Source organism: Agrilus planipennis, unplaced genomic scaffold (genome assembly GCF_000699045.2).
Source record: "Agrilus planipennis isolate EAB-ADULT unplaced genomic scaffold, Apla_2.0 scaffold101, whole genome shotgun sequence".
Classification (NCBI taxonomy): domain Eukaryota; kingdom Metazoa; phylum Arthropoda; class Insecta; order Coleoptera; family Buprestidae; genus Agrilus; species Agrilus planipennis.
Genome location: NW_020438899.1, coordinates 975,339 through 987,638, shown reverse-complemented (window position 1 = coordinate 987,638; position 12,300 = coordinate 975,339). Strand labels below are relative to the sequence as shown.

General features: G+C 37.2%; 1 protein-coding gene across 1 annotated transcript in view; it reads left to right on the top strand.

The window, feature by feature from the left end:
• Positions 1–12,300, top strand: part of LOC108735596 (otoferlin) — a 73,034-nt gene that overhangs the window by 26,644 nt on the left and 34,090 nt on the right. The gene's annotated exons all lie outside the window — the stretch shown is intronic.

The following is a 12,300-nucleotide window of genomic DNA, read 5'->3' as shown; positions in this document are numbered from 1 at the left end:
AACAACAACATATATTTACAACTTAACAACAACTGGCGTAACGAAAGGAGAAGAGAAGAGACTTGTTCTGCTGAAGGCGTAAGACGAACTGATTTGGTATTTTATGAAAAATGAAAAACTGTTCTACAAGGAAGGAATAGAGAGGGTAGTAGATACGAGTAGGGAAGCATTAAAATATGGAAACTTTAAGATTAGAAATACCAAGAAATTGATGGCCGGTCAACCACCGAAGAAACCGATTGTAAAAATGTAATTAGGAAGGAATGAAAGGTACAGACGTCATGCGGTTAGTACACGAGAGATGAAAGAGATGAAAGTTTAGTTATGTATCTGATAACATTCAGAAGTTGACAGATCTCAATTATAATTTAAGTAAATAAAAAAAGTCTTGGACCAGTACGTGATGTTTAATAACAAATGCATTTACAATACAAAACTCGTACAACTAATGGATCTTTTACACAGGACCATTGTCGAAAGATACATGAAAAAAAATCCGAATTCCTCGTTAAATTTCCGAGAATTTCCCTATACCGTCCGTACATTGTGGATTTAAAAAAGTTTCTACGATTTTGTCTTGAATGTTTTATAAAATGTGATTGCAAAAATAGATCAAAAATCGCCTGTTTCCTCACCCTAAAATTTGGTTTTAACCAACGTAAGTACTAAATTATTATTAATAATAAGAGAGATGGTTTCTAAGGTGTGAGCCATTGAAGTTGATGTGAGATGTATTCAATATAAGAGCATATAAAAAAAAATCACAGTCCCACACATAAGCGAATACTCGTGAGTTATAGCAGAAAACATATGATATTCTCAGTATTTTTCGAGGCAGAATTGAAATTAATGCAAAATCAAAACAATCTGTTTATTAATTGATTACACTGGTCTGCGAATTTTCTTTTATTGAAAAGTTTTTTCTTAAATTGTTAATGTTTGTCGTAATTGTCTTAAAAGTAATAGAAAACGATATTCATATGGTGTATACCACGTCACATTAACCCATAAATGCTCAGAGAACACATTTCCATTTTAATCCTTGCCACGTATTCAGTGCTACGAAAAAATATTCGATAACCAATGTTTCTATGTTTTTAACCATGCTCTTTTCGATGGTGTTAGTTAAAATTACCTTCGATAATATTAAAGCATGGAAATAACAAAAAAAACGTGATTTTTGAATTGACTTTTTTCTTAAAAAGTAATTTTTTGTGTCCTTACGATCTTTCTTTCGATATCCAAACATGAAATAATCACCGTTGGTCGAGTCGAAATGCCTTTACAAACTGTTTGGTCAAACCGAGTTTAAAGTAAAGTGGTGGAGCAATACTTTTTCGGGATCTTTCAAACTCGTATTAATTGACATTTTTCACTCCGACTTCCAATTGCATTCTAATTTGTACACAGAAATACCTAATAACAATGATTTTGATTTACCATAAGTCCACTGTCTTAAAACTTCAATACATAGCCGGCATATTTTATCGTTACCCAGTGTTTATCTTGGTGACACAACTTCATTTTGAAGTAAGCTTAATAAGCATTTTTTACAAAGTCTGTTACATTCAATGTTTGCTTAACTATTGTATATTGTCTGCAAATGTAAAAAAATACATTCGAATTGTTTCTACAATTACACGTTATCTCTCTCAATAATGGCGCGCTATAAAAAGCTATTTCTTTTTCAGGCGGTGTAAATGACTATAGTTACTTTCAGACTATCTAAAATAAAGTAAAAGACAATATAATGCTCAATCAGAGNAGTGGTGTTTAAATGATTTGACCGCGGCCTCCCAAAGTCCTCCGAAATGTGGAGACCTTGGGGGCGCAAAATGCCATGTAATACCCTTATTCAACAGAAATTTAGTCACACTGTCGTTGTGCGATTTTGACTGAATTAATTTAACCAAATCATCAACTTGATTTTTTGCTCCTACAAAGGTAGTAGCGTTGTCGGAGTATAAATTGAGCACATAACCGCGCCTTGCAAAAAACCTACGTAAACATCCTAAAAATGCTTCTGTACTTAAATCTGTGACTAACTCTATGTGTACTGCCTTTGTGGTAAAACAGACAAAAATGCAAGCATAAACCTTAACCTTTCCTCGATTTCTATGTTTCCTTTCCTTTATGTAGAATGGTCCGCAATAATCAACACCTGAATTTAAAAATGGGCGGACCTGAACTACTCTGTCACGGGGTAGATCACCCATAAAATATGGGAAATCGGTCGGTTTGACACGACAACAAACCACGCATTTTCGAATTATTCCCTTTGCAATCTAAAGATTTATAATTAAAAAGAACAATAAGAAAACTTAAATGCTAACTATGCAAAAGCAGTTTCCAGTTCAGACTTGTTATCAAGGCTCCAACGTGAGAGCAGACCTATGTCAGCACTTTTTTATATAGATTACAACAATGTAGCCTGGATAACTCCTCCGCCCGAAGATGAAATCTTACCGTNCATGCTTAAGATAAATTTATACAAAAAACTTTTTTATCGCAGACCTGTGTTATTATTATCAAAATATTAGGGTGAAAAAAAAAAGAAAAATGAAAAGCATTAAAATTGAAGAGTTTCCATAGAAGAATGTAGTGTCTCGAGGAAGATTACATGAACAGCTCTTACACAAAGTAACTGAAACATACTTGTAAGGGAATGAAAACTACCCTTATATAATACTAAACTACTGCACAGGAACTACAGTAATAAGTAAAACATCTGAACTTAAGTTTTATTAATTTAAATAAATTAGAAATTGGTTACGACTTACTTTACAGTCGATTACATGATAGAAAACGACCCCTTATTTTTTTTAAATTATTAACTTGAGTCAGGGAAAAAAATTGAATATGCCATTCTGAGAGCAGTGTCTGGATCTGGAACGATAACAAATATTTTACAACAGTGTAAGAAACCAAACAATCTCATTTTGAAATTTTGTATTCAATATGCTCATCACAGACAATCATTTAGTACTTAGTTTAAAACAAAGTTTTGGAGCGAGAAAATAGGCAATTTTTGCGGTCAGATTGTTTTCTTTTTTCATTTTCATATATTCATTTATATACACAAACCCTTCACTTTTTATTTATGTGCTTCTCCTTTTCACTAAAATAAAGTAGTTTCAGTCTCTATTGAAAAATTTCAGTGTAGCTGTAGAAAAAAGCATGAACTAATTGGTCGTGCCACTATTACTATGTATCATGGTTAACGTGAAGGAATTAGATAAAGCGGTATCATTTGAAGAATACAGGGTTTGTCCGGAATGTAATAGGACTGATTTCCTTTCACCGCGACTGTACTTCGGAGTGTGCGCGCACCGACTGGATTCGGTAGAGGGCATTCCTAGCTAACGAACGAGCGGCTGGTGAGTTGTCTCCGAGCACCTGGAGAGTTAGAACAGGCTTTTTCGCGCGACATGTTTCTGAGTGGTGCAAGTGAAAATTTAAACATGTGTGAAAGTGACCCCCAATTTATGAATAACGTAATTACAGGTGACCTGTACAACTGGATAATTTTATTTGTATATCTGCATAAAAATAAAAAATTTAAATTGGATAAAGTTGAGAAGCAATTATATAGCAATAAAGATAACAGTGTATTAGTTATTAGGGAAGAGGAGTAGACCTTCATGATACATGGCAAATCTGATATTGATTATGCAATGGTAAACGGAAAGATTGAGCTGAAATAAAATATTTCAAAGTAGCCTATTATCTCAGATCATTTAGCGTTAGAGGAAAAATAGGAAGGAAAGTAAGTGTAAGGTCATTCTGGACTGGTGAGAGAAAGCAATAACAGATTATAGGAAAAATTAAGTAAAATGAGTGACGGGGTGATTTGAAAAAAGTAATGAAAGAGAAAGAAACAGGGTGGAAATAGATAGTGAATGATTGTGGAATGAGATATGTTACGAAAGAAAGAAAGAAAGAAAGAAAGAAAGAAGGAACATAGAGACGCCTTATGGAGATGAAGAAGAAATGAATGTAGTGAAGAATATTTTAAAAGGAAAAGAAGAGAATATATAGAGCAAATAGTAAGAAGTAAGAAACTGTATGTTGATTAGATAATTAGAGAAATATGAGCGGAAAAGGGGACTAAAGTTTTGGAAAATTGTTGGTAAAATTAGAAAAAAGAAAGTAAAAGAGATAAATAAAGACAACAAGAATGAAGAATGGTTAAATTAGATTAAAGGAATATTAAAAGAGAGGGAGGAAAGATAAAAAGATAATACTATGATGACTGATGGGGAAGATGGGGAGATAGAGAGAAGTTGGAGTAGGGAGAAATATTGCAAGCCATGAATTCACTAGCAAAAAAATAAAGCTACAGGAAGCGATAGAATACCAGAAGAAGCATGGATTTTCGCAAAAGATATAATAAATGTAAAAGTTAAAGGGATATTTAATGATATATTGAAAAAAAAAAACATTATACCGAATGAATGGAAATGTAGAGTCATTGTTCTAATACATAAAAATGAGAAAATAGAACAAGTGCAAAATTACAAAGGTATAACATTGATGGATGCAGGGTATAAGGTGTACACAAACATATTAAAAGATAGATTGGATATACAAATTGAGAGAAAGTGTAGCTTAACTGAAACACAATTTGGTTATAGAAACGGTAGCGAAACTATAGATTCTATTTTCATACGTCCATGCAGGACTAAATAGAGATGAATAAGAAAGTTTTCATTGTTTTGTTGATTTAAAAATGGCATATGATAAAATATATAGAGAAGAAATGCAGAGAATGTTAAATAAAGGAGGGATAGAGGAAGCATTGATTAGAAGAATAATGAAGCCATATAAAGAGATAGTGGAAGTAATAAGATTAGATATCAGAGAAATAAGAAAGTTTTGGATGAATAGTGGTGTTAGGCAAGGCTGTAAAATGAGCGATTTAAAGAAAGAGAGATGAGTAAGGTAAGAAAGGGAGGGATACTAATAGATAGAAAAAAAATTGGATGATTACATATGCAGATGACAGTGTTAATTTCAACAAATTTTGAAGCAATCAAAACAATGATGAAAAGAATAGAAAGGTATTTAGAAAAGAAAATGTTAGAACTGAACAGCGTGAAAACAAAATGGATAAAGTTTGGAGAAACAAAAGGAAGAAAAGTTAAATAAAAAGAGGAAATAACAAATGGAAAGAAAAGGTGATAGAAAAGGTAAAAAATATAGATATTTAGGATATGCTATGAATGAAAACAACAGAAACAAGGTGCGTATAGAGATGCAAGTAGCAGAGGGAAATGTCATGTTGGGAAAGATTTGGGGTATAGGGGAAAATTAATTAAGGGAAATTGGAATATAAGAATAATGTTATTCAATGCAGTAATTAGAAGTGCACTGCAGTATAGGACTGAAATCTGGGGTTGGAAAGAATATGAGCAAGTAAAAAGCATTTATAAAAAGTATGTAAAGTGGGTATTACAGTTAGATAAGAGCACACCAGACCACATATTGAGGAGCGAAACAAAATGTGGTAAAATGGTAGAAGAAACATTTAAAAGGGCTACAAAATATGTGGAGAAAATAGGGAAAGTATAAGATAGGGATATCAGACAAGAATATTGAAGAAAGAGAACATTGAATAAATGAAGACAAAATAGATATAGAAGGGAAGAGAAGAGGCACTAAAAGATTTAAAAATTAATCATGAGCAGTTAAATGAATGAGAAAAAGGGAAATATAGGGCAACTGGTTAAAAAGAGGAAATGATAAAAGGGAAAGACTTGAGAAAAATAGCGCAATCCAAATACATGATAGGATTATGATATATGTTATGGGATAATTGGCAGGGAGATTTAATGGCAAGTAGAGTGAAGGTAGATCAGAAGAAAATTGCTTCCAACCTGGCCTGGTTAATCCAGAGTTTCCATCTTCGGTACCAATTTAGGAGCAGAAATTTGTTAATTTTTGCGGAGCACTGGAGAATGGTTTGGGCGAAGTTAATAGGGCGATGCCATCAGCGAAAAGAGCTGTGAGGATTGAGGGATGAGACAGTATTTCTGCTCAGAAAAAGTTGAACGGAAGTGATGACAGCTTGGAGCCTTGCGGGACACCGGCCGTGACGGGGATAAAGCAGAACAAAGGCGGACACAAAAGGTTCTGTCAGAAAGGAAAGATTGGATAACTCCGATTAGGAAATGTAGGGTATCGAGTGCAATAAGCTTGGAGATGGTTAGTAAGGTTGTTAGAAATGTGTTCGGAAACTTGAAAAAGTTAATAGCAGGTGGCGTGCCGCCTGCGGAAACCGTTGTTTCGCCCCACGTGATTAAGATGCCATTCCAAAAGGATGGATTCAGCTAACTAAGCAGTGTAATGGGCCTTGAGGGAGAGGTGAGAGGCTTCCCTTTTTTGGGGAGACAGATGACGGTGGCTTCTTTCTAGACCAGAAAGAAGTGGTGGAGCCCATGATAGCGTTTGTGATGTTTTGAAGGTAGAACTTTTTGGACACCGTTGGGAATTCCGCACCAGGGTCTTTTCTCTTTTCCAGAGAACGGATGGTGAGGAAGATTTCATGGGGGGACGTGTGTTTAAAGTAGGAAACACTAGGGGCGAAGTTTTATGAGACCGTTTTGGTACGCTCGTGATAGTCGGCAAGATGTGGGGTGGGAAGTGAGAAGTACTGAAGACAGAGGGAGTCTGCTAAGATTGCAGCTTTTTCCTCATCTGAGATTTAACGGCGGAAGGTGTAAGGTTCTGTTTCGAAGAAAGCGGATCACTTTCCAATTGCTTTTGGGAGCGATATAATCGTCGGTGACGTTGTGGAATTCGATTAGGCTAGTTTGAAATTCGTTTAACGCAGTTCGCTCGTTGCGGTTAAGGCTTCCGCAAGCGAAGCCATTGATAGAATAGCTAACATGACGTTACATCGATTTGATATAAAATTGAAAGTTGACAAGGTTCTTGTCATAAGTTATAAACCCAGGTTAGTATTTACCTTGGAACAGGCAAAAAAATTAGCAAACTACGTTTTAAAGTGTTACTCAATATATTTCGGTCTTCTGTCCGGAGAGGTGCGAAAACTCCTGTATGAATCCACAGTGAAATTTTCTTTGGAAAACATTACCCCTTTATGGCACAAGAATGGAGAAACTGAAGCTAGCTGGTTCATTGGATTTATGAAAAGGAATAACCCCAGAAGCAAAGTGTAGGACGTGCATCTGAATTTAACAGACATAATGTGAATCAATTTTTTACTAAGCTCTGCAAAATTCTACTAAGACATAAATTGATAACATCAAGAATTTGCAACATGTATGAGACTAGAATAACGACTGTGCTGAAGCCATAGAAGATAGTGACCCAAAAAGGTAAAAAACATATCGGTGCTGAGCGCGGCACTGTTGCTGTAGAGCTAGCATCCAAGGTTTGTGTTTCCATGTTTAAAGTATAAGGACTTGTTTTTACAAGATGCCCTCCTGAGTTAGTCAGAGCTGGGAATAGCTCAGGATGGATGACTGCCACTGAATTCCTAACTGAGATCATTTCATAAAATTTACTAAACCCTCCCCAGAAGAACAGGTGTTGCTATTATTAGAAAATCACTCATCACACATTGAAAAAGTTAAAGCCAATTCCATCATCATGTTGTCATTTCCCTCTCACTGTATCCATATGCTGCAGCCTTTGGATGTTGGCTTCAATGGGCCTTGTAAAACACACTGTGTTAAAGCCCAAGATAACTGGCTCCGTAACAACCCGTGAAAAACTGTCAATCTACGAAATTTCTGGAATTTTTAAAACAACATGGCCCTTAGCAGTAATTTCTACAAATATTATGAACGCATTCAAGAAGACTGGAATATGTTCTTATAAGTCCGATGTTTTCATAGACGAAGATTTTGCTCCATCTTTCATGACAGATCGGCCATTGTCAGAAACTATTTTATTTCAAGCTGTGCCAATTGAAGAATTCCCCCAGCCTTCTAGTAGCAATATGATGACTGCTTAGGATCAAATGTTGTCTTAGAACGATGTGCAGTTGGAGCCTTTGATGACTTTAATATCACTGGAGAATAATGAACAACCTCAGCAGATAACAAATGAGAGTAATGTTCATTAGACTAATTCATCGACACTGAATACAGACCAAGAACTTCAACTAACGCCAGTAAAGACAAATGATGAAAGATTGGAGACGTCTACAAAACGACGTACAAGAAAGACAGCTATAATAACTAACACCCCGGAAAAAAATGCGTTGGCTGAAGAATAAGCAAAAAGAAGAAGACAAAAAGGAATGAAGACATTACAAGAAGGGAAACGGAAAAGCAAGGGGAAATGGATCTCAAGGAAAAGCTAAACGAAGAGTATTACAAGTTTTGTAAGTTTGTTTGGGGCACTTTGAGTTAGAAGGTTTTGAGGAGGACTTAGAAAACGAATAATTAAAACTAGACAACAACAACATATATTTACAACTTAACAACAACTTAACATTAACTGGCGTAACGAAAGGAGAAGAGAAGAGACTTGTTCTGCTGAAGGCGTAAGACGAACTGATTTGTATTTTATGAAAAATGAAAAACTGTTCTACAAGGAAGGAATAGAGAGGGTAGTAGATACGAGTAGGGAAGTACTAAAATATGGAAACTTTAAGATTAGAAATACCAAGAAATTGATGGCCGGTCAACCACCGAAGAAACCGATTGTAAAAATGTAATTAGGAAGGAATGAAAGGTACAGACGTCATGCGGTTAGTACACAAAAGATGAAATGTTACAGGGATTATAGGAAAGTACAGTAATAGAGTTATTTAAATAGATAAGCAAGATACAATAGATTATTTACAAAAGGAAGGAATTTTTATNGACAAAGAAAGAGCGCTAATTGCACTGTTTAGTAAACTGGTTTAAGCAAATATTATAGTAAATCGCTATTTCATAAACATATTATCAATAATTAATACTTGATAATATGTTGGTAATTTACACCACACGTAAATTGAAAGGGAGTTTACAGGTAATTCATGCGTTCACGCGCCGCAGCTTCGTTGAGTAAACAACCATACTCGCGAACATTCGTGACAAAGGATTCTGACGCATGCGCATGCAGAATATGAGCGCAACATTAGCGCATGTGGATTAGGATGACAGAGTATACTACGCATGCGTATAAGGCAAAAAGGCAGGTGTTAACCATGCAGGTGACGTCACGGCTGAAACCGCATTGTGATGGTGGTTGAGAGGCGAAGAACTTGTTTTGTAGGAAGGTGCGGGGTAAGAGGGGAGAAATTGGTAAACGAAGAGCGTTGTCTCATTATGTTGTTGAACTTTGAGTGGAGTGCACACAGAAATTTGGAAAGATGTTTGTTGAAAATGCGAAGAAGTTGACGGTGCAGAAGTCCCATATAGGGAAATTAAGGACGGTTGCTGTAAGTAGAATGAAATATTTACTGAAATGTTTAGTATTAATTATGTAACGGCAACGGGTAGGAAGAAGCTGGGAATCCGGCGGAAAAGTGTGCCGACGACGTCTCCGACGTGGAGCGGTTTGGCGACAACATCCACTACAAAAACGGCGATCCCAGCAGAAAATGAAGGCCTGGTGAAAAAAAGACTTGTGTCTCGAACGCGCCCCGTCGGAGCCACGAACAGAGCCGAAAACGAAGATCATACATCGTACCTATTGTCATTACATCATATATATTGTTATGTTCGTGGGTTTAACAAATTAACTTTTAAGAAGAAAACTATTTATTTACACTAATTACTATTAAACTTAAAAACACTATTAAATTATTACTACTTCGGTAATTATTCTATTTATTTACAGTACTGTTACTATTCACTGTCCTATTTATTTCACTTCTATCACTTTCAATTTATCTCTTGATTGACCTCTGCAACGGTCAATTTATTTCTACTCTACTTCGGCGATCGTCTCTTCCTTTTTATACTCCCTTGCCTCCTTTCGAGAACGTTCTTCAGCCTTCCAGAGAAGCCTCGTTTTCTTTGAACGGTTTAATTGCTTTCCCGGAACGCAGGCACGACATACACGTTTACAAATACGGCGCACATGAAGAAAAGCGCCCGCGGCTAGTCGGCGAATCGATCACGCTCGTTGTCACTACACTACCCCCTCCTTAAGGATGTTTCGTCCCGAAACATTTTTACTTTCTGTTTCTCAGGATCATTCCGGAATCTGCAATTCTCGCCTTCACGACATCCACTCCGGGAATAGAAGTAACAGTCCACGGTCTTCTCATGGTTGGTCCGATTCGGGTTATTACTGCAGATCAAAATGCCTATTCCAGTACGGCGGAACAGGACTTCGATCATGTTCCATATGATCCTCCAATCTGGGTTATCCAGTCCACAACCAAGCTTTGGAATCGCCAGCTTCTGTAGGTCTTTATAAGTGGGGTTATCAGAGCATCTTCCTTTAGTTACCAGGTAATAGATATTGCGTCGTCCGTCAGGAAAGCACAACAGTGTTTTTCCTTTCTGTACTTGGTCTTCAAGATGTTCCAAATCACCAAATCTGCGTTTGAACTCGGACGCGATACCACGGCTCATTCTGAGATCCTTTGAAACGCAATGGGCCAGAGAATATTCCTTGGATATAGCAAAGAGGTCTCGTCGGATTTCTTGTGTCACTCCAAATTTCCTGTTAACATGGGGGCCTTCCTCCATGAACTCTTCGAATATGGGCTCGGAAGGAGTAGTTCTTAATAATCTGGCCCGCGCCTCCTCTTCATTTGCACCGGCGAATGGAGCCAAGCGATTAAAATGGACTACCTTCGGCTTCCCATTTGGAGTTTTCTTAATTCGGTAGATCTCGTCGTTAATCCTCTTCACTATCTCATAGGGTCCTTCCGAATTCTGTCGGAACTTAGGTGATAGTCCACGGCGACGACAAGGATTATACAACCAAACAAGATCTCCTGTTTGGTAACCACCTGCTGTAGCCTTGATGTCGTAGTTTTCTTTAATCCTGTCACTAGCAATCTGTGCAAGCAGACGAACCGACTCGTGGATATCGTTAAGCTTTCTTCGGAGATCAGTTACATAATCTTCTCCAGCTAAGTCATCTCCTGGTTTACAGCCGAATTTTAGGTCACAAGGTAGTCGTAACTCTCTTCCAAAAAGGACACTGGCAGGTGTTTGGCCAGTCGTTTCGTGGACAGATGAACGGTATGCCATTAAGAATAAAGGCAAATAGCGGTCCCAGTCCCTTTGGTGGTCAGACACTACCTTGGAGAGATATTTAATCAAAGTCCGGTTCATTCGTTCAACCATGCCGTCCGATTGTGGATGGAGTGGAGTGGTTCGAGTTTTCTTTATTCTTAAGAGCTCGCATATTCCACGGAATACAGCCGATTCGAAATTCCTCCCTTGGTCTGAGTGCAACTCCAAGGGCACCCCAAAACGACTGATCAACTCTTTCACCAGCTCCTCAACTATGGTTTCCGATTCTTGGTTCGGAAGGGTATAGGCTTCAACCCACTTGGTAAAATAGTCCATAACGACCACGATGTACTTGTTACCTTTCTCGGACTCTGGGAATGGACCCGCCACATAGATTGCGATTCGTTCGAAGGGGCCACCGACATCGTATTGACGCATTGGCGCCCTTGACCTTTTCTGTGGTCCATTACTTGCAGCACAGGTGGTACACTTCTTACACAAATCTTTAACATCTTCCTTACAGTTCATCCAATAAAATCGCTCTCGAACTTTCCCAAGCGTCTTATTCACTCCAAAATGGTCACCAGATGATCCATCATGAAGATACTGCAACACCTCTCTAACCTTGTTTCGAGGAATAACCAGTTGCTTCCTATCTTCTCCATCTCGACTTTCAACAACACGCTTCAGAATGCCATCCTCCAATACCATTGAATCCCACTGAGCCCATAACGATTTTAATACTTGGGTACAGAAAGAAACTTGCTGCCACGTTGGCCGTTTTCCGTCTTTTTCCAACATCTTAACTTTTGGGTTGCTATATCGAACTTGGAGATGATTCGGCAGACGGTTTCTTCTAAAGATTCTGACTCTATCCCGCTTCCTTGGCTGATTTGGCTGGCTTCGTTGAGTGTACTAGATGCACCAACATCCCCTTCGGTTGTTTCTGTCTTTCCATTAAAAATCATTTCTTCCAGCACTTTTATCTTCTCTTCTGTTTCTTGAATATTCTTATTAAATTTTTCTTCCCATTTATTCTCCAATTCACGTTTCAAACTTTTACTATTTTCTTCCAATTTATTTTCCAAACTTTTACTGTTTTCTTCTAATTTATTTTCCAAACTTTTACTGTTTTCTTCCAATT